A 26,371-nucleotide genomic window follows, 5' to 3' on the forward strand; every position below is an offset into this window, starting at 1 on the left:
GGGAAAATAATCAGTTCTCGTGGATGCGATTTATAGTCTATGCATAGAAACCATTTGACTTTTAGGGAAAAAAGGGACGACAGCCATAACTTGTCCTTTACTCATTAACATACCATTTTCCACTATTATCCACAAGCAATGACACCATTAGCAATACATCCCACCTCTTGCCATATTTCTCTGGGAAACTTGTAATAAGTAAAACTTGTTAAATTGACTGTTCCAATGTGAGTAACTTCGGGGAGCGATAATGACTACATCATCTGGGTTTTAGTAAAACCAACACTGAGTGTATTTGCTTGGAGCAGATAGAGAGGAAGTTTATCTTTGTACCATTTCTGAAGATCTTGTTTACTAATCAACTTAATATGATTGAGGGAAGCAGGATGGTCTTATGGAGAAATGCTTTGCTGGATGTTTTATTCTCCTACTAATCAATGTGTGATCCTGGCCAAGGGATCTTTTTAGCTTAAATCCCCTCATCTGAAAAGTGGTTGGTATAATGATTTCTGTAGTCACCTCCAGTTTTAGAATTCTATAATTTACTTTGGAAGAAGAAAACATTTTTTTCTTGTCACATTTTTTATTGGTGCATTATAGTTGTACATAGTGATGGAATTTGTTGCCACATATTGTACATGCATAAAATATAACAGTATAAATTGGCCAGTATCACTCCTCAACATTCTACCCCTGTTTTCCCCCTGCAACAACCTAGTCCCTTTCCTGTATTGATCTCCCTTTGGTTTCATGAGGTCTGCCCCCAACTTTTTTTTTTTTTTTTTTCCTTTTTCCTCTCTAGCTTCTGCATATGAGAGAAAACACAGGACCTTTGACCTTCTGAGTTTGGCTTATTTTGCTTAGCATAATGATCTCTGGTTCCATCCATTTCCCTGCAAATGACATAATTTCAATTTTATTTATGACTGAATAAGACTTCATTATGTATGTATACCACATTTTCTTTATCCATTCATCCATTGCTGAACATCTAGGCTGGTTCCATAGTATGACTATTGTGAATTGTGCTGCTATAAACATGGGTAAGCATACATCACTATAATATGATGACTTTAATTCTTCAGGATAAATGCTGAGGAGTGGTATAGCTGGGTCATATGGTGGTTCCATGCCTAGTCTTTTGAGGAACCTACATATTAATTTCCATAGTGGTTGTACTAATTTGCAATCCCACTAACAGTGTAAAATTGTTTCTTTTTCTCTGCATCTCCTCCAGAATTTATTATTATTTGTGTTCTTGATGATTGCCCTTCTGATTGGTGTGAGATGAAATCTCAGTATAGTTTTTTGTTTTTTGTTTTGGTACTGGGTATTTGAACCCAGGGGTGCCTAATCACTGAGTCACATCTCAGCCCTTTTTATATTTTATTTAGAGACAGAGTCTTGCTGAGTTGTCTTAATGCCTCACTAAGTGACTGAGGCTGACTTTGAACTCATGATCCCCTTGCCTCAGCCTCTCAGATAGCTGGGGTTACAGGTGTACTTTACTTTAAATGTCCTTATTCTGGGGGTTTCATAACCTATTACCAAAAACATACTAACTGACACACTAAACATCCTCTCCATTTTACTGATGAAACTGAAGCTCAGGAAAGTTGACAGTGACTAGATTACCGATCCTTCAGGAAAAATGCAAAGTCATATAGTTAGGATGACACTAGGATTGAAACCCAAGCTAACTCCAAAACCCATGAATTTAATGGCTACCTTAATTTTTTCTTCAAGAAAACTTGTGTAATTCAGATAGCATTTTAACATTGGTTTACTCTATTTGGAGATGAAATTTAGAATCTTAAAAGTGAAGCTAGGAAATATTAAAGAAAGAATGTGACTTAGTTTGCAAGGAATAGGGACTCTTGATTCTGCTGCCCAACGTCTCCTCTTCTTCCCTTTTCTAATGACCCTCCCACACTTCTCTCTCCAGTGCTACCACTGACCTTTGGTCACATGGTTCAAGCTGCCCAACCAGATTCCTGCCCTGACCCCTGTGGAATCTTGAGTCTCCCTATGGGTGGAGTGGGTGGAAGTCATCTATGTGAAGTGTCTTAGAGGAGACCCACAAGTTCCTGAAGAGGCTTCTTGGGTTGTTCCTCTTGGGCCTGGCTCTCTCTGTTCTTACAGATCTGTGAGTTCTTGCCGCATCATCTCCACAAATCCCTTTTGGTCTTAAGTTACCTGGAGTTGGTTCCTATGGCTTGGAACAAAAAGTCCTCAGCTTATATGTTTGTCAGTATTCAAGACTTGGTTCTCAAAGGCCACTTATGTATTTAATATTTGCATAATTTATGTACTTAAGGGCCATGAGATTATTTCTGTGCACCAATGACATGGTGGTACCGCATGATAGATTCAGTTTACCTATCCTTAGGAGCTTGGGAGTTTCCATTTTAACACCATTGAGAAGATTCTTTTAAATGGGATTGTGAAAAGTTCCACTTCATTGAAAAGATATCAGGGGTTTATGTAGTACATTCTTAATAATCAATGTAGGTGTATTCTAACTAATATATAGTGTTAGGAGTGTTCTTATTTTAACTACTCATCCTTGTTCAATTAAGGAGTGGTTCCTAATAGTTAGAGACAAAATTCTCTAGTCTTCATCCCAATCTTGGACTTTTCCTTGTCTTGCTCTCTCTTTGAGCTTTACGGTTAAAGATATCAACGATTCTTCAGCTTTATGCTCTCATAGTACTTGGAAGGATCATTTATCCCGACCCTGGAGTTTGGGATCAAAAGAACTCTTTCTGAGCAAAGCATGGTTAGGCTTGCTGAGCCCCTAGAAAACAGTAGGATTCTTTCTCCAAGATACTATCCTTCTTCCCCACTCCCCCCACCTTTTTTTTTTTTTCATGTTTCCTTCTTAATCCATATCTAGAATGTCAACTTGCCTTAGTGTTTCTCAGCTGATCATAGTGTCATCTACTGATCCTCAGTTCTCAAATTAATGCTGAGATATTCAGAAGTATAGCAGTGCACCAGCTGACCCAAGGGAGAAGGCAGGGATTCAGGACAAAATTTTGCTGCCATCAAGCTAGGGATCCAGTGAGTAGGGAGCTTGTGGAGGGAGTCTGTGGAGATTCTGATTCACAGCATTACTTCTCTGTCTTTGTTCAGTCTGGTTTAATCTCTTAACTCTCAAAGAGGATCTTTATTTAAGAAAGCTTAGTGGCCTTCACTGCCATCTAGCTTCAGTAAGGGGCCACCCTAGACCCCTAGAGATTTTAAGAACTTAAACCTCAGGGTAAAGGGATTTAGGTCTCTGTTTTGCTTTTTTCTCAAAAGGTCCCTCTATTTCCACATAAATTCTTGGGTACAAAGTTTCCCTGGGAGCATCTATCCTCTCAGTTGGATCAAGAGTCCTGCTGTGTCAGTGTCTTAGAGCTTTAAGTGACCAGACCACTGTTTACTGCAAACGTTCTAATGGTGCAATTTCCTATAATACACATGCCTCATCTCACATGAACAGTGAAATCCTCTTGTTATACAAGGAGGTCATTCGATCACATCTAAGACAAAAACATCCAGAAACTTTAAGCAGATTGGTTAGAAATATCAAGGTAGCTACTATAAAAAGTAGTTAAAGGAGCTGGAAATGTTTGCTACTGAAAAGTTATTTTTATGTGACTTTAGGATTATTTTCATTTTAAACTTATAACTTTATAACTCTGAGGAAAATAAACTTTAAAAAACTCAGCTTCCTTTTTCCTTTGGTGTATGCAAAGTTTGCTTTGGCTTTATGGATTATGTCTGTGGTCTCAAAGCCCTAATTTTTTCTTTTAATCTTATTCTTTCATGAGAATAGCTTTCCTCAAATATATGTGTATCTGTGGTCATTGGCTTTTATCAGGGTGTGTGACATTTGATTGTAAGAATAAAAAGAGAAAAAGAAAAACTGCAGAACATAAACTCAGTGTGGGTGGTGTGAGAAGAAATTATGAAAAGGTAGGCTGACCTGCTGGGTATCTGGAACGGCCTTCATCATTAAAGTTCTCCAGATCACAGTAATTGTGGGGTTTTTCCCTTTGGGTTAGTCATGTTTTTTCAGAGTTTGTAGCTGCTCAGTTCAAGAAGCTGGAAGCCTAAGAATGAAAGAGGGACCAACATGCAGCCCCAGTCTACGGCTAAAGGCCTGAAAGTACCTTGGAGGTTGTGTTGTTAGTTTTTTTGTCACAAAAAAACCTGACATAAGCCACTTAAAGGAAGAAGAACTTATTTTGGCTCATAGCTTCAGAGGTTTCAGCTCATGGTCAGCTGGTCCATTGCTTTGGGTCTGAAGTGAGGCAGAACATCATGGCAGAAGGGTGTGGTGGAGGAAAGGTACTCAGTTCATGGTGGTTGATAAGTAAGGGGCAGGGAGAATGGGAAAGGGGAGAGAGAGAGGACAGATACAGTCCCCAAGGGTACACCTCTGTGACCCACTTGCTCTAACCATACCCCACCTGCTTACAGTTTCTAGTTGTAGAATTATTAATCCATTAAGTGGATTAATCCACTAATGAGGTTATAGCCATCATGATCCAATCATTTCCCCAAAGCCCTACCTTTGGAAATTGCTGTATTTGGAACCATACCTTAAAGCACATGAGACTTTAAGGAACATTCCAGATCCAAACCATAACAAAAGCTGCTGGTGCAAATCTGCATTTGAAAGTGGGAAAACCAGAAGTCTGATGTACAACAGCACCCCCCTCTTTCAGCTTTTTAGTTTCATGCAGCTCAAGTCTATAAGATGATGCTACCTGCATTCAGGGTGGGTTTTTCTCATTCAGTTGACTGATCCAGATGCCAATCTTCTTTAACAACCCCCTCATAGACATACACAGAAGAATGCTTTAACAATTCTCTAGACAACCCTCAATCCAGTGAAGTCGACAACCGAATTTAACTGTCACAGAAAAAGAGAGCATATGCAGAATATGATTGATGAAGCCATCTTGGGAATGCATCACCTTCTTTGGCTGCCCCACCTGATGTTACTGGGACAGAGACCTGACCATCTAAATCCTTCAATTCCTAAACCATAAAATTTTGAGCAAATGAAATGGTGTTTTTAACAATTGTTACAATTTTGATATGTAGTGTCCCCCAAAAGCTCATATATGAGACAATGCAAGAATGTTCAGAGGTAAAATGATATGAGAACTAATCTAATTGGTGGATTAATGCACTAATATGAATTGACTAGATGGTAACTGTAAGCAAGTAGGGTGTAGCTGGAGAAATAGGTAACTGGGGGCATGCCTTTAGGATTTATATTTTGTCCCTAGTGAGTGGAGTTCTCTCTCTGCTTCCAGTTGCCATGTTCTGAGCTGATTTTCTCTGCCATGACCTTCCACCATGATGTCTGGTCTCACTTTGGACCCAGCTGTGTGGGGTCAGCTGACCATGGACTAAAACTGTGAGCCAAAATCCAAAATAAACTTTTCCTCCTGTAAGTTTTTCTTGTCAGGTCTTTTGGTCACAGCAATACAAAGCCAACTAAAACAGAAATTGGTACCAAGAAGTGGGGTCATTGCTGTGACTAACTTGACCATGTGATTCAGAAGCCTGTGGAGCTAGTTTTCAGGGGAAGGAATTCTGAAAAGTTTAGAGATGCAAACTGTAAAAACTTTAGAATATTGTAAGTGGAGCTTAATAGACAATTCTGAGGGGAACTCAGAATAAGAATGCTGATAGGACTGTGGACAATAAAGACTGAGCTCAGGAGATTTCAGAGTGGAAGGAGAACTACTGGAAACTGGTCTAGAAGTCATTTATGTTATGTTCTGGCAAAGAAGTTGGTCCATTGCTTTGGGTCTGAGCCAAACATAACATAAAGTTGCCATGACATTTTGACCATGTCCTGAGACTTTGTGTGAGGTCTAATTTAAAGGTGATGGACTAATTAATCTGGCAGAGGAAATTTCAAGGCAGCACAGCATTCAGGTAGTTGCAAGAATATTGCTGCCAGCTCTTAGCCAACTTTACTGTGATAATAAGGAGAAGAAAGCAGAGGGTAAACAATTAAAAAACTTGCAATTTGGTCAGAAAATTGTACAAAAGTGGTATAAAATTTGAGTCAAGAAAATTGTAATTTTTAAAGAGATTTTAGTTACTAAAGAGATGTTAAATACTTTGCACAGGAAAGATGATTTGATGATATCTTAGAATTGGCAAGACCACACTCATCTCAGGGTCAAGTGTGAACATTAAAAATACCTTTGAGAAGAGCCCATGGGGGCTCTCTGTTTGCACAAGGAGGTCTAATGAAGGCTTTTTAACCATGTTTAGCTGCCCAGGCACTCAGAAGCTGCTGCAGTCATGGCCCCAGGAGGCTTGGCTACTGCAAGAGGAGGGCAAACCTTGGCATTGACCACCAGGTGCTGGTTCTGCCAAAATGTAGGAAGCTGGGTCTAGGGGGTCATGGAGGCTTCCAGTGAGATTTCTAAGGCAGGCTGAGGAGTCAGACAAAGTGTAGCAGGGCTGGAATTCCTGCAGGCAGCTCCTGAGAGGGCAATGCATGAAGATGTGAGAAGGAAATTGAAGCTATAATGGAGACCCCCCAAGATTAAGAGATGCCAATGCTGTGGAGTACCTTCCAAAGAAAGCTGGAGGAATTGAGCAGAACTAAGTCAAGAGAGAGGCCATGTGGGCTGCAACAAGCAAGGCCATAGGGGCAAAGCTACACAAGCCCTTTTTGAGAACATCATGATGCCTCGTGTCTCAGATACTAGACTTGGAACTACAGGATTTGTTTGTCCAGCTGGATTTCCATCTTGCTTCTGGTGCAATCCCTTCTTTTTATGCTCGTATTTCTCCTTTGTGGAGTAGAAATGTTTACCCTATGCCATTATACATTGGATATATGTAACTTGCTTTTATCTTTACACAGGAAAACATCCAAGAGTTTGCCCTGATGCTTAGACTTAGATGCTCAAATTTTTGACTTAGACTTTTGGTTAATGCTGGAACTATTAAGAGTATGGGAACTCTTGGAATTGGACTAAGTGTATTTTGTGTTGTGAGACAGGCATGAGCTTTTGGAGGCTGGGGCAAAATATTATGGTTTAGATATGACACGTCCCTCAAAAGCTCATGTGTGAGGCAATGCAAGAATTTTTGGAGATGAGATGATTAGATCATGAGAGGTGCAACTCGATCCGTGAATATTAATTGAATGGATTAAGTGAGTGGTAACTATAGGCAGGTAGGGTGTAGCTGGAAAAATAATTCACCAGGGTGTGATTTGGGGTTTATATTTTGCCCCTGCTGAGCAGAGCTCTTTACTTCTAGTTGCCAGGTGCTGAGCTGCTTTCCTCTGCTATGCCCTTCCTCCATGGTATGATGCCTCACCTGGGGCCCAGATCTATGAAGTCAACCAACTATGGACTGAATTCTGAAATTATGAGCCACAATAAACTTTTACTCCTTTAAGTTCTTATCAGGTCTTTTGGTCACAGCAGCAGCAACAACAACAACAACAACAACAATAAAACTAATGAAAACAACCACTAACTTTTGAGGTAGGTGTTTATACAGGCATAGATGATAGAAATATGGATTGTATAGATTTCAAAAATTTTTTTTTGTTTTCAGGTTAATCTGCATTTCTTCTTTAAGAAGGATCAGGAGTCTCTAGGTCATAAGAAAATCAATTTGCTTCTGATTTTCCCACATTGCCAGTTTTGATTTTATTTTTTAGATCTGTTAAGTTGGTTATCACTAGTCTGTATGCTTTTTAGTCTCCAAAATTGAATTAGCTCTAATTTCTCATTGTTCTCTTCTTTGAAGATTTATGTATTTTATTTTATTCTTTATAATAAATTTTGTGGCATTTGTAAGACAGTGGAGGTAAATATATACTTCCAATCTGCAACACTTAACTGAATATTTCCTACATGTTTTATTGATGACTTAGAATAGCAATGATGGTTTTGGACTTAGGCACAGAGACATAGTTTTTCTGAGTCATATTGGCTCAGAGCATTTCCACAAAAGGCAGGAACTATGTAGGTATGATTCAGGGGCCAACCCTAATTCTGATTCTAGCCAGGAACATTTCTGGTGGTATGATTACTATGAGAACGTAGTAGGTGCTATAACTGGCTCTGGGAAATAGATTTGTGATTGCCAAAGGAAGAAAGGACACACACACACACTCACACACATACAACATTATGCACTTGCAATTGTGTAAATTCATAAAGATTCTTGAAGAAAGCAATATGCTGAGACTTTGTAGTATGAAGATTGTTTAGTTTTTAAGTATTAACTTACCAAAAATAAAGGTGATGTGATATATTAAATATTTCTGTAAAAAATAAGGAAACAGAACCAATGTCAAATGAGATTTTGTGAGTCATAGAAATAGCTAAAAACAAGAGTTCTATCTCTCAGGAGTTCCAAGCTCTCAGGTGGGGATCTGAGAACATTTCTGATGATATGATTGAATTATCAGAAGCAAAAAACAAATTAGACTTTTGTTATTGTAAGAAACAACCAAAGACATGAAATTGGTCCACTTAATTTTTTTTATATTGTGAAAAGTAAGATGGAAACTTCCGTTGAATTTATATGAAAAAGTTCTTGACATTGATTGGTTGATTACCCCATAATAAAAAACAAATCTGCTGAAATGAAGGCATTTACAGCCTCCATTGTTATTAATTTTTTCCCTGACTTCACCCTAGCATCTTTTTCAACTTGAAGATTGTGCAGAACTAATTTGAAAAGAGCAATTTTAAGCATAAGTGTTAGGTTTTGAAGGTGTCATTTCTCAAGAGAGGAACAAAAGTAAGAGACTGCAAAACAGAGTCCAAAAAGAGAGTTTCAAGGAAACAGTGAGTTAGGAGAGATTTGTGACAGCCGAAAGCTGGACAGAAGAGTATGAAAAGCAACAGGACAGTTTCGGAGAGACCTTTTTTGTTGGATAAGCTCCAAGGGCAACAAAAAAGTACTTCAATGATTTGAAGCAAGTTCGTCAGGAAAGACTTGGGTGAGGAGCAGCCCCAGAAATCTGACCTGGGCTGTTCCTTCAAGAAATCCGTGAGAGTGCAGTTCAAGGAGATTTTGGTGAGTGAGAGATCCAGGCATCACTAAATGGAAAAGAGGAATTAACTTAAAATTATGAAGAAATTTTTTTGATCCTAGAATGATTCCCTAACTCATGCAGCACTCCAAGTTCTGTGGTGAGTAGAATCTTCACTGGTTATAAGATAACTCAAGGAGGAAAAGCTAATCAAATAACTACTGCTAAACTTAAGCAATGCTGAATGGGCTAGTGCTTAAGCACAGTGACTTTATGATCAGGTATTCTGTGATTTTAATTCATATTTTTTCCTGACTAGTCATGTGATTTGAGCTGAGTAACTTCTCTCTGAGCTTCCATGTTTTTTATCTTTAAAAGTGGGATAATGGAATATATTTTAAGGGGTTATTCTGCAGATTCCATGAGAAAGTTCCATCACCACCTCCCTCTTCATTGTAGTGGATCTGGGTTGCTGTTCACACAAAATTCAGCCTTCTCTTCTATAGAGTACTGTTTCTGCAAAATTGATGCTCAAGCAACACTATGTTTTCCAACTACCTTCTCATCCAGGGGAGCCATGTGACTGAATTCTGGCCAGTGGGAAGCCAGGTGAAGGAGTGCACATCACTTCCAGGCCTGACACATAAATACTTCCTATGTGACCCACCACCTCTTTGCTTCTTTGCTGGCTGCGTGTCAGAGCCAGGGTGATGTTGGAAATCACGTGATGAAGATGACAAAGCCTTTGAAAGTCTGGTTTCTGAGTGGTTGTGGGGTACAAAGATTCAGAGTTTATCTGTGATAGCTGTTGGTGTTATCTTAAGAATAAAGGCTCAGGGACATCCTGCTTGGGGTTGCAGCAGCCTGGTCAAGTCTGAGGTCAAGAATAAGCCTTGGAAAGATCAGTCAGAAAGAATCTACTTCTGCAGTGACCCTGATGGAAAAGAAGAGGCCATGGCTTGGATTGGAAGACAAACTGGCTGATCTGCGTATTTGTAAATTACTCATTATATTCAGTGTTTTATCATTAAATTTCTTTACACTTTATTGGACCTGTGTGTTGTTTGATTGCTTTATATGCAAACTCCAGCAGAGAGGAGCAAGGGAAAGGTCATGGCCTTTGTAGGAGAAAGCCCAGTTTTCTTGGGTGTTAGAACATTAATTTCTGATGACAGGGAGGCCTTGCTTTTTTGGACACTTCTTTGGCTGTTTTAAGAGCATTGTCTTTCTGCTCTGCTCATTGAGGGTTTGGGTTCTCTTAAAAACTGAGTAAATATGAAAAGTTATGAGTGTAGAGATTCCACGTCTAGGATCTAGCCAGGTCAAAATATCGCAAGGAAAGTTAAGTAGCTCAGATGTCCAAGCCATTCAGAATTAGAGATCACTTTTTCTTCTGTTATTTGGAACAGCTGTTCTTTCCTCATTTTCTGAGAAACAAAACAAAACAAAAACCACCACAAACACCACAAGTATCTAATTCTCTTCTTGGGGAGTCCGATCTATGTAGAAGAACACACTAAAATCTTCTTGTAGGTGGGAGTGGGTGATGTTCCCTACTCTTCATTTGGGGAATGGTGGTGAGGATGTGGGGAGTGAGTGGTAAGACAGGGAATACCGGAAACTGTGCCAGAGAACTGTGGTACAGCTGGGGAACTGGGAGTATGTGCAGATTCCATTGTTACTTGTCCTCGTCTGCCTGTCACCTTCCCCTAAATCTTCTCCACCTTTCTTGCATTCTTTATGGCTGAGAGTGAAGGTGGTGGAGGTTTAACAGTAAAACCATAAAGGTGACTGGTAGGGAAACAATGGCGCGGAATCATGTGCACGGGGTCTCATAACTGGGTGGAAGCTTAGTCAGTTGGAGTTGGGGAAGAGCATCACAAGCAGGGGTCAACGTCTTGGAGGACTGCAGAATCAGGAAGTGGGCCTGTGATGTCCTGACTCAGGGCTACTGAGGCATGTACGTCAGAAAAGCCAACTCTATCATTTGATCCAACCCAAAGGCAAATGTTATTTTTACAGCTGTGAGTCCTGCACCACAGTCTTAACCAGAACATTTAACCAGGCTGGTAGTTGAGAGTCAGCGACTTTAGGGGCTTTGGAGACGAAAATTTGTTTTAAGTCCATTTCTCTCATTTGTCATTTTTTTCTGAAGGTCACTATTAATGCAGATTTAAGTTTATGGACTCTGAGAAAGGATGGTGAAGAATAAAACCCTTTTTAGTTCTTTCGGGAAAAAAAATCACAGTCATTTTACACTTTATTTACATGCCCAGGAAAAAGTTAAAAAGTATTGGTGGATATTTGGAAATTAACCAGAAAAGCAAGGCTCTCAAATACCATGGTATATTATGATTGAAAAACAAGAAAATGATTCTTTAGATTTTTCTCTTGTACGTCCTACTGGTACAGTGTGAGACTCATGCCCTAGGAGGTCCAAGCAGTCAAGGTAGCTTGTTCTGTGTTGGTGGCAGAATTCCGAGATGACCCCTACTGATCCATGCCTTTGTGCGATGCCCTACCCTCTCTTTTGGAGGAGAGACCAGTGAATATGTGGAATATCACCCTTATGGGGTAGATTTTTAATCAAATGATTTTGGCCTAATAAAATTTTTCCCCCACAATTTATCTGTTATAGCAATTAGTGTTGACTTAGCAACACACATAGCATCATTCTGTTTAGGATTGCAGTAGTCAAGTGGAGTCTGAGCTCAAGAATAAGTCATGGAGAAATCAACCAGAAAGAATCCTTCTTTATCAGTGACCAGGCTAATTTCTGGTGTCCCCAGAATCCCTTAAGCATTTCCTATTTTTGACATAAGATAACCTAGGCTCATCCAGACCTATAATCAGCCATTTCTACAACAGGTCCTGGCTCCTAGTAGTAGAGGATGATATTTGAAGATCTATTTCTGAATTTAGATGTGCTTATTGTTATTGGGGTGCCCTAGACCTTCTCAGTGGGAGAGCAAGGATTCCATATAGATATACATACAAATATGTCCTCATACACAACCACATATTCTATTAGTCAGGGTTGAATCAACTGTTCAACCTGATATTTTACACACACACACACACACACACACACACACACACACACATACACATCTTGTATAATTGTCAAGAGCTAGTTAAGCAAGTCTGAGGGTAACCAGTCAGGAAGGGAATACCATGAGCAGGCTCCACACCTGTCAGCACCAACTGCAGCTCTTTGTCCATAGGCAGGAGTCAGGAGGAAGGTCCATGGGAGGGGTGGGCATTTGTAGTTTAGATGCTATTTGGAGCAAGGCAGACCTAAGGTCATTTTTTCTTTTTCATTAATAAACATTATTTTTTAGAGCCATTTTAAATATTGGAGAAATATTGAATGGAAAGTACAGAGTTTCTGTCCATTCCTCATCCCCACAGAGGCATACAACCTTCTTTGGATGCTTACATCTTTGCACACAAAAGGAATGCAGAAGAAAAGAAAGATGACATTGGGGGTGGTGGTGAAGATGGGAAGTGAAAAAAGGACATTAGTTTTGGAATATTTTAAAATTGTTTTCTTTTTCACAATTCTTTGTGTTCAATCTCACTCCTATTTAATCAAAGGCAACCATTCCCTTGGGGGAATATTCTGACTTTTAAGGTCAGAATGAAAAGCAAAAAACCAAAATAAGTCTATATTCAGACTCCAATTTCTTTTATAGAAGTTTTAAGTTCACAGAAACACAACAAATTTTAACTTTGTCCTTACCAAATTATTTCCTAAATTCCAAATGACCCCTTAGAATATGAAGAGCCTGACCTGGTGGACTGTGTGTAACAGTGCAGAGGAGACACTTGATATCTTATATAAGGAATGCTCCTGCCAACCGGGGGACGTGGGAAGCCTTTTTCCCTAGGGAGGAAGGGGTTAACAAAGGCTAGAGTGGGGTGCAGATGCTGCCCATGTCTCATTCTGGGGAGGGTGGGGTGTTGGAAAGAACTCAGAAACATTAGACTGTTGGGGAACAGCAGAAGCTGAGGTTACCTGTGCCCTGATTCCTCATTATTACTTTAAGAGGAGACTCCACTTAGGGTTCCTCTGGTGTCAGTAGAGCAGTACTGGCAACCCTTAAGGAAGAGAGATGTTCTCCCATGGAGGTGCTCTGGCCTCCTCCATGCCCTGGCATATGGGAAGTAGCTATAAGTACAGCAACCTTTCTGACTGGATGACCGAAACAAAGGGAGAAGGGACTTTGTAGATGGGATAGCAGATGCCTTCTATGCAACCACCACTCAGGGAAGTCATGGCATCGGGGAGACTTGAGAGGGGGCCTATGAGCACCCTAATAACAATAACCACTCATTTTCCATGTTAAGAGTAGAGGTCTTGAGCTCTGCCTGTGAAGCTAGCTGCTTGGTGGGAAGAATACAGATAGAGACAGAGGCCTGGAGATATTTGGGCTAGGACACCTTGAGCAGAGGCCAATATGAACATCACAGACTCCCTCATCCATCCCATGAGGATATTAAAATTTAGCCCTGTACCAAGATATCATCCTAATGTAAATGGGACAGAGTGAGTAGAATCCTCCTAAGGTCTGGAATATCTACTATGTTAGGGGTTTAAACTTTGAAAAGTTACAGAAAGAACCAAAGGGGATTGAGTTGACCAGAGAGTTTTAGGTGAAAGAAGATGAGGTTGCCTTTAATGGGTAATCCAAGTTCCTTTCTGTGCCATCTTCTTTCTCCAACACCACTCTATCACTCTTTCCAATGAAACAGGAGATGGAACTGCAGAAGCAATTTGATATTGGTAATGGAAAATAAAGGAAGGTATGTTTTAGTTGAAGTGTGTAAGTCTGAACACCAATATATCACTAGACAACACTACATCCCAGGTCCTTGGGGTGGTGAGCCATGTGGACACCATGCTGTTCTGTGGAGGTACCACATATGCTTAAGTGCTCCAGTTGAAACTCATTTGGCCTGGCTTTAGTTGATTCAGCAAATTACTCAGGAGAGGATGACCCATGGTCAAAGAGATGATTATTGGAGGGAATGCATGTCTGGCAAACATAGCCTTCAATTTGCAGATTGTTGTGGTACCCGTGGTAATGAGGATTCTGTATCTCTCTCCAGTTTAAGAAAATTTCTTACAGTTCTCTGTGATGAAGATGATGATGCACGGTTCTTGACATGCAAATGAGTTGATAGAATGCCTACAGTATGCTGTGTATTGGCGCTGGTGGGTGTTTTGTACTACATTGCTCTATAGTTTTGAAGTTGATCTAAACAACTTGGGATTATTAGTAAATGAGTGCTAGAGAATGTTTCCTAATGTGGGTGTATATTTTGGTTACATTCCTGGTTTTTTTTACAATGGTAAGTTCCATGTGCAAGATTTGAAACTCTGTCTCCAGGGGCACTGGGTCTTCTAACTTCTATCCATGTCCTGTGGTGGTCCTGAGGAAAGATATCCTTTCTGTGAGTCTCTTGATCAGTTCATGGACCTTTCCTTTCCATTGCCAAAGTCACAGAAAGCAGGGGCATTGTGATACCTGATTCAGGAAGTACTGAACACACTAGGAATACCTAACTAAGTAAAAACAATGAAAGAGATGAATATTGTACTGTTAAGAAAATTCAGTCCTACTTTCTATAAAGTTGGCTGCCTAAGTCTAAAAGGAAGATATAGAATATGTGGAGAGAATTGTTCTGGATTCCTTCTTTCCAAGACATACAGTGGAAATACTTTGCAGGAATTTGTTCTTGAATTAACCACTAAAATAGAATAGGTTCAGTTTTTAGTAAAGTAGGTACCGGAAGAGGTCTTAATAAATGGACCCTGAAACTTAAACTCTACTTCTTTATTTATTTATTTTTTCTTTTTTTCTACTTCTGAGAATGAATAAAAGTGGTAAATAAATTTATTAACTTCTTTTCATGTTTGTTTTTTGACAATTCCAAACTCCTTATCAATCTAGATTTACTGAATATGAGCTCATTTCTCCACTTTGTTATTTTCCTTAAAGGTTTTAATTTTATTTCATTGTTGAATCATCTTGACTAAGGTGAAAGAAATGGGTAAAGAAAGATTTTTTTTGGATTAAAAAAAAGATGGTGAGGGCTTTGCAAGGGAGTAGAAAAATGTAGTTTTCTTGGAGCAGATACAATTATTCAGAGTGTTTGTGAAGGCATGATAAACACCACAGCACTAAGGCAAGTGATGATTTGTGCCCCAAACACTAGTCCATGAAGACATATGTTAAGCCATAAAAGAACATGAAACAATCAAATTTTCCCTTGGAAAAGCTTAAGAGGCATAGAGAATAAGGTCAGAATCTGTTATACAGCTCAGTGGAAAAATACAGAAGAGATGAAAAATTCTGAATTTTAATAAATGCCAGTAAAATCCATAGCAGTGTTGGACAGAGCAAGGAGCTTCTGCATGTCTCTGGCCAGGCCTTTGAGGAAGGGGCAAGGTGTGGTCTAATCCACAGTGGGCATGGCCATGCCTTGCTGGGTTAGGTTAGACTCACTCCCTGGAGGGCCAGGGGTTTGAACGATGGGGTCTTACAGGCTCAGGGCACCATTGGGTCCCACTCTTCCCTCTCCTGTTAACTCTTTCACCTCATATTTTCACTTGTTACAAGAGAAACATTAGAACCACTACTTGATGTTCAGTGCTTATCATGTCTGACACCATTCTAAGTGTTTTGCATGTTTTTCTCAGATAAGAGATTAGGCAATTAAAATGTGGACATGTTGAATGGTAATTGATGACAAAGTGTGAATTCATAAGGAGTCTTTTCTCCACTGATCAGCAAAGGAGGAAAATGAGGCAAGTAATGGGATTAAACTTCAGATCTCCAATTATTTAGGTCAGAGAATGTTTATCAACTTTATTTCTTTGTTTTCTCTTTTTTATTTATTTTTTATTTTTACAGACTGCATTTTGATTCATTGTACACGAATGGGATACATCATTTTGTTTCTATGGTTGTTCACGATGTAGATTCACACCATTCGTGTAATCATACATATACATAGGGTGATGATGTCTGTCTCTTAAGAGACTTGAACTCTAGGACCTACTACTTATTTGTGTGGAAAAGTCATGTGACGAAAGAAATGAGACGTGAATTTATGACCACAAACACTATTGCAAGGGCGAGACAGAGATGGCTAACTGTCCACAGTTGCCCAGGAATGGTTGACCAGACAGGATCCTGCTACATTTTCTGTACCCCTTTGGCATTTGAGTCCAATGGAACATGATTGGAAGTGACCTGTGTCACTTTTGAGTTGTTGTGGTTAAAAAGGATGTATGTTTTCTCTACCCTCTGTTTTCTTGTCTGACAGCAGGATCCTGATGCTCAGGGTGACTTTGGAGACGTGTGTTGAAAGTGGCAGAGCTTTCTGAGGCCCAAATCCTTGAAAACCTGTTTAGAGACCCTTTGAGATTTCTCCTGCTCCACATTTACCCACTTACCCTGAATGGGAGCACCTGTTATACATTGCTGGGCTCCAGCCCTAGCAGCAGTTGGGGGTCCGAGGTGGATGAGAGGTGTTGGCATGGTAGAGAAACAGTACACAGAGACACCAAGTGTTCTGAGGCTGAATCTGAATCTTTATTGTTCACAGAGTCTTTTTGTATATTTTTTCTTTGGTATTGATTACATCATTCATGGTTAATACAAGGAAATGTTAAGCAAAAAAATCTTCAAGAGTATAATTAATGATCTTATTCAAGAAACATGTTCTTACTGTATGATAGCTTAAGTTAAAAAAAAAAAAAAACAACAGTTCCCAGCACCATGCTCTGTTTAGTTTTAATTTCCCTGAAAGAATATGTCATTAAGTTTCTATAGAAGTTACCCTTTCCAAGAACTCTAATGTTAGTTACTAACAGTGGAAAGTTTTTGTTATTACTAACAGAGAATAGAGGAATTAGCTTATAGTTAATATTTATTCTATTTCATGTACTCAGTGGTGGACTAAAACTCTATTTTGATCTTTAAAGAACTAGACATAGGAAGAATTCAAATTATACTTATGATTAACCTATTTATTTTTTATTAAGTAGGAAAAATATCCTTAAACTTAATCATAAACCCTAAGAAAGCAATGAAGACCAAACACCACATCAAAGCTCAGGGGAATACATTCTCATATACCTATATTGAATTTTTAGAGAATTTGTATACTAAAGAAATCACAGGCTCCTTACAAATTTGAGCAAATCATAATTGCTTAATTTCATCTAAGTATTAATATTAAACTTTATGTTATTTTGTGTCCCAGCACCATGAAATCTCCCCAGTATTCTCTATAATCTGAATCTAAGGATATATTGATTATTAGTATTAAAAGCAACTACACATGGAAACATGCCACACCTATGACCCCCAAGAGGGAGGATGATCTTTTAACTGAACCGTGTCAAGTGTTGAATCCTCTCCAACAGAACCGTGTCAAGTGTTGGAGTGGTAGGAAATAGATATGGCAATACATGAAATAAACTCACCTAATAAAATGTGTTAAGCTACTACTATTTCTGGGTTTACCTCTTACATCAACTAGAACTACTCTAACTAATAAGGAATACTGCCTTGCACCACTGAAATGATAAGGCTTATGTTGATATCCCTTCCAACAGAAAATGTGGTTGTGAAAGAGGTAAGTTGAAAAGAATTCTTTTGGAGATGAATAAAAGGCAAATTTTAGAAATCTCAGCAAAGAAAACAAAGAGTAACCTTTTTTTTTTTTCTTGGAAAAGAAGTATTTAAATACTTAATCACTTCAAAGAAAATCAGGGTAGTATTGAGTAGTAGAATTTGAAGGTGAATACCAGTGGGCAAAATAATAACTTTTATTCCCATAGTCCTTTATAATTTTAAAGCACCTTTCTGTTTACCAGTTAATTTAATACAATAATTCCAGAAAGTCATGTGGCAATAATAATGATGTTTATGAAAAATAACAGCAAGGGTTTTGAATGCTGTGTTCTGGGCTCTGTGTTAAGAGCTTTCCATGTACATCTTATTTAATTATGATAATCTCTGGGAGGTTGGCACTGTAATTATCCCTATTTTAAAATGAGAAAATGGAGACTTAGGGATGTCAAATAACAAGTTAAATGTCACACCCTAGAAAATGGTAATGTCAGGAACCAAATGTGGGCCTGGCTGCTAAGCCTGTGCCCTTCACTGCTATGCCAGGTGGCTTTTCATTTGTGTACAGCATTGTCACCACCTGTGGATGAAAGTGCTAAGGCCCAGCACACTGCAAGCAGTTGCTCAGCCCAACCTGCCAGAGTTTGTCAAAGTCAGATTTTCTTACTCTGACTACAGTACTTTTTCAACTTGGAATACCATAAATTAAAGCAAACACCAACTTGGTTATGGGGCAGACAGTCAATATTTTTAGAGTGTTTATAGAAAGGAAGTAATTTTGGCCTGGCAAAAGAGCAAACTGAAGGTAGTTTTACATTTCTATTTAAAACAAAATCATTCAAATAGGGAAAATTCTTATAATGTTGGAGCACTCCGAAATATTCAGGGAGAGCAAACCCCTTAGAGCCTTTTTAAAAAAAAATTGGTGGATTATCTCTCAGGGCTGTTGCCCTCTGAGTCTGATGCACAAAATGTCTTAGTGTTTGGTGAGATTCCATCACCAAGAAAGCATTGTGTGGTTAGTTTTTGTGTCTGACCCTCTACAGGAGGTTGAGGCCAGTTTTTATTTCAGTACCCTATGCCCTGTACACCTCTGTGCTCCTCAGCATGACGGAAGTGCAGCCAGGAGAGGTGCCATGGGGCTAGTCACTCTCCCTAGGTTCAAGTCCTATCTCCAACATACTCCTGTTAAGTGACCTTGGACTCTATGCCTTGGTTTCCACTCTGTAAACCTGAGGATAGAGTTTGCTTTAAGTGATTGAAAAGATAGACTACTGCAAGGACATAGTTTTTTCTATGGTTCAAAGGTATCCCCCCAGATTCATATGTTGAAAACTTAATTTTCAGAGCAACAGTGTTAGGAGGTGGGGCCTATGTTAATGGATTAATGTGATTATTGAGGGAGTGGGTTCTTAATAAAAAGGATGAATTTGGCCTGATTTCCTTCTTGCCTCTTGTGTGCTCACTTGCCCTTTGGCCATGTTAGGATGTAGCACAAAGGCCCTTGCCAGTGTTTGGTGTCATGTTCTTGGACTTCCCAGTCTCTAAAAGGGTAAGTCAAATGAACCTTTCTCTCTCTCTCTCTCTCTCTCTCTCCTCTCTCTCTCTCTCTCTCTCTCTCTCTGTTTCTGTCTCTCTCTCTCTCTCTCTCTCTCTCTCTCTCTCTCTCTGTTTCTGTCTCTCTCTCTCTCTGTTTCTCTCTCTCTCTCTCTGTTTCTCTCTCTCTCTCTGTAATACATTACCCAGTCTGTGGTATTCTGTTATAAAACCAGAAAATGAACTACAACAGCCTTAGAGTAGATGTTAAGTACTCAGTAGAGTTTAGCTCTGGTCATTAAAGAACTTTCTTTTCTGAAGGGTCTCATTAAAGAAGACAACATAGTCTTCCTACTGTGGATGGTCCACTCTTATTTTCACCAGCACCTGATGATACTGAATCTGGCCCAGACACCAAGGCTCAAAGGAATAAATCAGCAGCAGCATTTTGATGCAACATGTCTTGGTCTGAGATGCAGAAGAATCTGGCTTTGAAGTTCCTGGGAAGCAACAAAATCCTTGGATGGGACAGCACATTGAATGTAGCTATAACCATTCCTCCATCATTCTGGGAAAAAAAACCAACAGATGATTCTCGGGGAATGCTTCATACCAACTCTTTCTTTCTTTCTTTCTTTCTTTCTTTCTTTCTTTCTTTCTTTCTTTCTTTCTTTCTTTCTTTCTTTCTCTTTCTTTCTTTCTTTCTTTCTTTCTTTCCTTTCTTTCCTTTTCTCCTTAATCTCATGTCTTTCTGTCCAGATTAAAAAAAAAAAATCCCCTATGGTCATTTTGATTGTACTATGATTTTCTGTTGTCTGGCTGTCTATTCACTAGTTAGTGGTGAGGAACCAGTTGCTTCTTAAAGAGGCAAAGGAAGAAAAACACAGGCTCCCTGTCCACCTCCCCCCTTCTCAGTTATGTGGTCTCCCCAACCCATCACTGCCTGGAGGAACGTGGCTCTAGGCCATGAGAGCCTCCAGGAAACCCAATAGCTCAGGGGGATGGAGGAGCTGCAGGCAGGAACTGGAAGTAGGTCAGATGAGGCGGAAAAGTCTAGTGTGAGAAACAGGGTGGAAGAAAAGGAATGATGGGGCCACAGGGCTTTGCTTGAGAGGAGTGTTAAATGGTAGGCCAACTATGGGGGTAGCCCTTCTTCCAGGAAAGGACTGGCAAGAGTGACAGGGCCAAGAGTCAGCCTGGAGTTTACTATCAGGACGGCAGTGGAATTGCAGCAGTTCTTCGTCCCCATTCCCTTCCCTGTGGCTCTTCTGGAAATCAAGTCCTTGTGCCGTCCTTAAATTTCCCTTTGGCTAATGAGTTTTAATAGTAGTTCAGAGTTTCTGGGCCCTTTCTTCTGGCTCCTTGCTCAGCTCATCATCATAATCTAACCAGATCAGTTATTCAGACCTTTAAACACTGTACATTATAAATAACCCTCATGAGAGGCAAAGTGCTCGGCTGGGAGGCAGGACTCTCTGGTCATGAGGTTGCTATAGTGGGTGCTGTGGTGCATTACCCAGATCTTCAGAACTGAGGGCTTTTCCCCAGCTGCTGGCGATTTGGCCATGATAGTTTACATTTACAGCTGAATCCATCTGTAAGAATTGCCCTTACCCTAAGGCACTGTTTTTTTTTTTTGGTTTTTTTTTTTTTTTTTTTTTTTTTTTGCAGTGCTGGGGATTGAACCCTGGGCCTTGTGCTTGCGAGATAAGCACTCTACCAACTGAACCATATCCCCAGTCCAGGCACTGGTTCTTAAAGGGGATGATTTTGCCCCACAGGAGACCTTTGGTAATATCCAGAACCGTATTTTGGGTGTCACAAGTGAGGGGTAGGTTGCTACTGGCATCTAGAGGGTAGAGGTTAGGGAAGCGGCTAAATATCCTACAATGCACAGGACAGAGCCCTACTATAAAGAATTATCTATCCCAGAATGTCAAAAGTTGAGATGCCACCGTGAGAGTGCCTCCTCAAAGGTACCCCTTGAACAGGTCCATGATGGGGTACAAAGGTCTAGTCCTTGTTCCCATTTAGGGTCAACTCTGAAAGGCCAGCTCAGCCGCAGCGCTCTCTACGGGACCAGCCAAGGCCTGGGCAGTGACTGCATCACAGTTCAACTCCTCCTTCCATCCATGTAGCCATGTAAATGCAGATTAGGAGGCAACACCCATCCTCAGATCACATGGAGCTTTATTGACGCCTCCTCCTGAGCGCAGTCATCAGATGGGAGTGGTGTGATGTTGACTGGAGTTAGAGGTGTCCTCTCCTGCTCCTTTCACCTGGTGTCCCCTTGCTGTCGGTGCCTCCCCTAGAATTCAGTGTGGGGGCTCTGCCATTGCAGCCCAGCAGGCAGGACATCCATAGGAGCCCAGGTCCCAAGCTACCTGGAAGTCTCTAGGTTTGTCCTTTGTGCTGAGGCCTTCTCCTTCCTTACTTTCAGTCTTCCACTTTCTCAGGACTTTCATGACCCCTATGGGTCCCTTTAGGCTCTCTGTCACTCAGTCACATTTATTTTCATCTCCTCTTGCTATAGCCTTGATCTTTCAATATGTGAATAAGGTCAAGATCCTGAGAGCGGGAAAGTGGCTTATCTTCATGTACCAGGCTAGTCAGAGATGACTCACTGCCTCTCCCGTGGATTAATCAATCCTTGCATCAGTGATCACGGGGCCAAGGATCTCCTCTGCCATTTGCCTGAGTTGGAGCCAAAGGAAGGACAGTATTAACTTAAAAAAGGAAGTTGATCACTTTTAATGACGTATACATTTTTCATGGAAAGATATTCCTGTTTTACAGAAATCAAATTGCATTGTGTCATGAAGAAAAATCACTTATGAAAGCTTCTGAATTGAGAGTTATGAGCAGTTTTGTTAGAGGCCTGTAAAAATTTTTCCTTCATTTAGTTGAAGATGATCTTTCTTGATTCTGCACGTATTTATTGACTTCAGAGGAGATTTAGATACGAATTCCAGACCTCTGTTACATATGCTGAAATCCTCTGAGGGGAAGCAGGGTCAATTAGCCTTTTAGTATTTTAAGAATGTGGAATGTTGAATGGAAAAGATATCAGAGTTAGGAAATTCCACATTTTAGGGATAATAAGGGTAGTTGCATAGGGTTATTGTGGTGATTAAATGAAGTGATCCATGTAATGCACCTGGCATTTAATAGATGATCAATACATGGTCATTATTCCTGGTGGAATCAAAGGTCTTGAAATTTTGAAAGCTTTTATCCTGAGTGGGTAGGTTTTTGTTTTCACTGTTTTTTGCCCAATGTTGCCATGGAAATGTATAATCTTTCTTATCATTGAAACATAAAGAAGCATGTCTAATATCTGAAGGGAGGCGAAACATTCCGAAAGCTTTTCAGTTTTGACTTCACTGCTGGAAGCTTCCACCAGATGATTAGTGGTGCCTCCTTCAATTATTTTAAGCAGAGACAGTACATAGAAGCTTGAATGTAATTGGAGATAAATGTAGTTGAATTTTTAATGAAAAAGATCAAGTGGGCATAAATCAACCTCACCTTCCACTTTGAAACTGCAAAATTCACAATATTATTCAACCAATTAAAAGAATGAGGTGTAACTTCTACATAGTCACAGGGAAAAATGTCCATGAAGTATTAAAAGTCAAGGACTGGAGATGAGCTCAGGGTGTTTGCCTAGCATGAGCCAGGCTCTGGGCCCAACCCCCAGGACCAGGGAAAACAAAGGAAAACAGAAACAAAACCCTACAAAACTCAAGATATAGAACAAGATATAGCATGTTCCCACTTTTATGTAATTGTAACAAATATAATAAAATGTTATTTGTACATAGAAAAAATAATCAGAGGAGCAAATATTCATGATTTTCAGTTCTCTGTGGGGGGATCATATGGGACTTCCACTCTGTGGAAAAATTATGGTATAGTTTGGTTTTTTACATTGAGAAGGCATTATTTTTGAAATTATAAAAACAATAAATTACAAAGTAGGTGGAAAAGTTCAAAACAGTCTACTTGAAGCAAGTGTTGCAAACTATACGAGGCTATTAAGCTCTTCTATCACAGTTTAGTATTTCCAATATTTTGGCTACTTCAGGCAATTTTTACTATTTGTTATAAGTTTTCCACTTCAGTTTATCCTCAGATTCCAGAACGTAGGTATTAAAAGTCACATTATTGCACCTGTGGCTGCTTCCTTTCCATCTGAGTGGCCTCAAGTTAGCACCTAAGTTCTCCATCTTGCACCTTCTACTACCTAGCCTCTGGACTCTCCTCTCCCTAGAGGTGGTTCTGAGCTGTCTTTGAAGGGTTGGAAGGACTACCTTTGCTCCTCGCACTTTAGTCAAGTCTTTAATTCTAGATTGTTGTTCTCCTTCCAAACTGTGTTCCCAAGAGCTTGGGGCAGTATTTTAACTCTTAAACTTTAGTATACATGAATAGTAATTGGAGTTTGCTTAGCATGTGGAGTACTAAGTACTAGTACTTAGCATGTGTTCAGTGGCTGTGGGGCAGGACCCAGGAATCTGCATTTAATTGAGCACGTTGGACGATTCTGTTCTGTGCCAGGGATTCTGTGAAGATGCCTCAGTTACTGTAATCAGGGAGGGCTCCAGGGTCCATTTGGTGTTGGTCAAAAGGTCCCTGCTTTTTCCCCCACATCCTCGCCAACATCTATTATTGTTTGTGTTCTTCATAATAGCCATTCTAATTGGAGTAAGATGAAATCTTAGAGTGGCTTTAATTTGCATTTCTCTAATTACTAGAAATGTTGAACACTTTTTCATATATTTATTAATCACCTGTATGTCTTCTTCTGTAAATTGTCTGTCCAGTTCCTGGGTCCATTTATTGATTGGGTTCTTTGTATTTTGCTGGTGGAGTTGCAAATTGGTGCAGTCACTCTGGAAAGCAGTATGGAGAATTCTCAGGAAACTTGGAATGGACCTACCTTTTGACCCAGTTATCCCACTCCTTGGTTTATACCCAAAGGACTTAAATTAGCATACTACAGCCACATCAATGTTTATAGCAGCTCAATTCACAATAGCTAGATTGTGGATTCAACCTAGATGCCCTTCAACAGATGAATGAATAAAGAAACTGGTATATATACACAATGGAATATTATACAGCCATAAGGAAGAATAATATTATGACATTTGCTGATAAATGGATAGAATTGGAGAATATCATGCTAAGTGAAATAAGTCAATCCCAAAAAAAACCAAAGGCTGAATGTTTTCCCTGATAAGTGGTTGATGATATATAATGGGGGTGGGGAGTGGGGGGTGAGACAAGAATGGAGGAACTTTAGATTGTGTAGGAGAAAATGAGAGGGAGGGGGTATGAAAACTGGTGGAATGAGACAGACATCATTACCCTATGTACATGTATGATTACATGAATGGTATAAATATACATTATGTACAACCATAGAAATGAAATGATGTACCCTATTTGTGTACAGTGAATCAAAATGCAGTCTGTAAAAATTTTTTTTTAAAATTTACAAAAAGGTCCCTGCTTTTATATGTGTTATAATTAGGCATCTGGTAAATTTTAGTTGAGGAACTCTGCCCTTCCACATCTACAGATCCAAATTCACCAAACATCCCTGTTGTATCATGATTTGAAAGGTATGTTTTAACTCATGATGCCAGAAATGATCAAGCAAGCAAAAGTTTCCCCAAAACTCATTTATATTTTCTTCTTATTCTATTCTAGCTTTACTATGGCTTTCTTTTTTTTCCTGTATTTATTTATTTTACATTTAAAAATATATCTAGAATTCTATTTTTTTTATTAGGTATAAGTTAAGGATCTATCTTAATTTTTGTCCCACAGAATTCATCAATTATTTTAGGGATAGTTACTAAATATTCTGTCTGTGTTTTCAAAGATTTGAAATGAAGTCTGTATCATCTACTACATCCCTAGGTTGCATTTCTCAGTGTCTTATTCTCAAGATGGTTGCTATTCTGCTGCTACCTTCCTCAGTTAATTATGATACCTTTATGGCATAGTTCATTATCCAGCAGATTTCTATTCATTACTCTTCTCTTTGAATATTTTTTCATATGTTGAAGGAATAAGTTTTGCTTAGTTCTGGAAAACCTTCTAAGATCTTAATCAGAATTTCATTCAATTTACAAATTAATCTGGTAGAGGTGGAGAGGAAGGGAAATGTGGCATTATTTTCTTTTGCTTTGGGTTATTAAAATTATAAATGCTAACACATATTATTTGTGGAGATTAATGGAATTCCCTGTGACATATCCAATTTCATGCAAATTTTGTGCATTGATTATGTTCATCCACCCTTCTTTGACCCTCTTCCTCACCTCTCTCTCTTCTCTTTCTACTCCCTTTAGACTCCTTTCCAATCCCTACATGTCCCTCTTCTACTTTCATAGGTTTTATTTTTATTTTTTAGTCTCTACACATGAGAGAAAATCTATAATACCATTTGTAGATGAGGCTCTCCTTTCTTCAATATGTATTTTTGTCATCCCTGTGAAGAATCAGTAGGCTAAAGTTATAGATTTATAGATCAGTTGTGTAGATTTATTTTTGGGTCCTCTATTCCATTCCATTGATCTGAGTGTTTGTTTTGGTACCAGTCCCATGCTGTTTTGGCTACTGTGACTGTGGTATGTCTTGAAATCAGGTATGATGATACCTCTATCACTGGGCTGTTTAAAGTGTTTTGTAATTAAATATAAAATTTTTAGGATTGTTTCTTCTAATTCTGTGAAGAATATCAATATTTTCATGGGGATTGTATTAAATCTGTAGGTCACTTTGGGCAGTATGGGCAATTTAACAATATGAATTTTCCCAATCCATGAACATGGGAGGTCTTTCCACCTTTTAGTGTCTTCTTCAAATATCTTCTTCAGTATTTTATAATTTTCATCACAGAGTTTTTTTCACATCCATAGTTAGGCTTATTTCAGGTATTTTATTTTAGGGGAGGAGGGTATTGAGAATGAGATTATTTTCCTGATTTCTTTCTCAGAGAGGTTATTTTTGGTGCATAGAGAAGCTACTGATTTTTGTATATTGATTTTTGCATTCTGCTACTTTACTGAATTTCTTTATCAATTCTGTAGTAGGGGTTTTTTTTTTTTGGTTCTTTAGGATTTTCTATGTAGTGAGTTATATCATC

This window comes from Sciurus carolinensis, chromosome 2, assembly GCF_902686445.1.
Source record: "Sciurus carolinensis chromosome 2, mSciCar1.2, whole genome shotgun sequence".
Lineage (NCBI taxonomy): Eukaryota > Metazoa > Chordata > Mammalia > Rodentia > Sciuridae > Sciurus > Sciurus carolinensis.